Below are 2,500 nucleotides of genomic sequence, written 5' to 3'. Positions count from 1 at the left end.
ATTGTATTTTTCGGCAGAATCTCTTCAAACGGTAAAGCCTAACCACGACTGGCCTCAATCTTTCTGGTAGACTCAAACGTAAAGACGAGTTCACACGACCAATGTTGACAGTCAGTTCTTGATACCCAATGCAAGTATTAGTCAGTCAATTCTAGAGCTGATAATACTTACTTATCATTTGAGTGACTAATAAGGAAAAAGACATATTGTATATATTTAGGCTTATTCTGATTAAAGATCTTTCATTGCAAACGATGTGTGACAAATAAACAAAGTTTCATTTTTAAAGTAAATCCAATTATAAGTTGTGAATGACTTTCATAATGATTACAGTTGACTTCTAAATTTGTATCTTAATGTGTCAATGCTCTTCTGAACATAATTCAACAATTAATAGATTTTTTTCCAAACTAAATGAAAAACAAAAAAAAAGTATTTCTTCAACATAATTTTTTTATATTCCACTCTTCATGTCCTATAATTCTGACAAGTCTTTAAATTCAGTAATTGATTGTATCAGAAAACTGTCGTGTCTCTGTTTTCAAAATTAGTTTCTTATGAGGCCACGTTGTGTCTCCCAAGACTACGTTGACAAGTCAGATAGGATCAACAGTCAAGTGCACAGGTCATTATTTCTACCATTCCTTAATTCCCACCCACACAACGAGTCTTCCAGTCACAGCTTCTAAGACTGACTGTCCATTGGTACAGTCAAATGCAATAGTCCTGTCGTCTCTAGTCCCCCTCTGTCACCCCCAATATATATAGATTCCAGAATTTCAGGTGTAAAAGAGTTTGGTTGCTAGGAGGGAGGACAACAGGCAATTGCAGTACGCTGGGCGGGGGGGGGGGGGGGGTTGGCTGGGGGATGATACCAGTATTGGGGAAGTGCTATTTGTTAGAGCTGTGATCTGTGTGATGGCTGGGAATTCTCAAAAAAATATTTATAAACATAAATTCAATATAATTTCATGGTTCATAATTATATCATTATAATAATACTTTACTTACAATTATATTGTATATCTAATGCGATATTTGCTATACCATTCGCGCGAACAACGTTTTTACAAAAAATAATCGATGTTTAGTTTGACATGGTATATTGCCTCGACTGAAAAATCTGTGACGGGCCGAGAGAAGGTTGTGAACTCAAAGGCAGGATGCAATCAACTGAGTTATAATATTATAGAACACTCTCCTTTATATACAAAACCTCAAGGCAACAGGACATAACATGTTTATAAGACAGACAATGAAGACCCAGTCTTCTTTGCCCCGAATGTTTAGGAGGAATGCTTTCGGACTGCGTCGGAACACAAGGAAAGGCCCCGTGTAAGGGGGCGTTAGTGGTGGCTTGCTGGTGTCATTGCGCAGGAAGACGTGCGTTGCAGAGTGCAAGTCCGTTGGTATGTGATGCTTCGCTGGGGGCTTGTAAGTCTGGCGGCACGGAGTAAATTTTCCCACGACGTGACGTATGCGCTGGAGATCGTCGGAGGAGGTTGTAGAAGGAAAAAATTCGGCCGGGACGACCAACGGGTTACCATACACCATTTCAGCTGCCGAGACATCGAGGGCGTCTTTAGGAGTGGTCCTTAGTCCCAGGAGGACCCAGGGAAGCTGAGTAAACCAGTTGCAATCCTTGCAGCGGGACATCAAAGCTGGTTTGAGGGTGCGATAAAAACGTTCAACCATTCCATTGGCAGCGGGGTTGTAGGCCATTGTCTGATGTAGGGTGATGCCCAGGAGATTCGCTAATGACGTCCACAATTGAGAGGTGAAAGTGGTTCCCCTGTCAGAAGTAATATGCTCAGGGATACCGAATCTTGAAATCCATCCAGAGAGTAAGGCAGATGTACATGAGGCGGACGTTGCAGTTTCCATGGGAATGGCTTCAGGCCAACGAGTGGAGCGGTCGATGACGGTAAACAGGTAACGATGTCCTTGTGATGTGGTTAGGGAGCCTACAACGTCTACGTGAATGTGTGTAAAACGATGCTTAGGTTGAGGAAAGGTGCCCACTCCTGAATCCGTGTGTCGATGTACTTTGGAAGTTTGGCAAGAAGTACAGGCACGGACCCAATCCTTAGCATCCTTAGATGCCAAATGAACTTTGCCTTCAGCAGCTGTGCAGTAGAACGGCACGAGGGATGTGAAAGGCCGTGAATGAAATCAAACACCTGTCGGCGCATGGGAGCAGGAATCCAAGGTCGCGGTCTACCAGTACTGACGTCACAGAGGAGGGTGGTGTTGGAGTCTTCAAGGGGAAAGTCTTCCCAACGGAGGGACGTGCAGGATGTCCTACAAGCTTGATACTCTGGATCCTGTCGTTGGGCTTCAGCCAGGGCGTTGTAATCCAATCCCAGTTGAACAGCAGCCAACGTGTTTCTTGACAGGGCATCGGCAACGGGATTCATTTTCCCAGGGACGTATTGGAGGGTGCAATTGTATTCAGCCACGGCGGAGAGACGTCGGCGTTGACGGGTGGACCAGGCGTCAG

At 44.2% G+C, this 2,500-nt stretch overlaps 1 long non-coding RNA gene across 1 annotated transcript in view; it reads right to left on the bottom strand.

Moving 5' to 3' along the window:
• LOC137642159 (uncharacterized) overlaps nucleotides 1–2,500 on the bottom strand; it is an 11,476-nt gene that overhangs the window by 3,816 nt on the left and 5,160 nt on the right. The window lies entirely within an intron of this gene.

The sequence above is a fragment of the Palaemon carinicauda genome, chromosome 6 (genome assembly GCF_036898095.1).
Source record: "Palaemon carinicauda isolate YSFRI2023 chromosome 6, ASM3689809v2, whole genome shotgun sequence".
In the NCBI taxonomy this organism is placed as follows: domain Eukaryota; kingdom Metazoa; phylum Arthropoda; class Malacostraca; order Decapoda; family Palaemonidae; genus Palaemon; species Palaemon carinicauda.
Note: the sequence above shows the minus strand (reverse complement) of the source record. Positions and strands in the feature narration are given on the sequence as shown.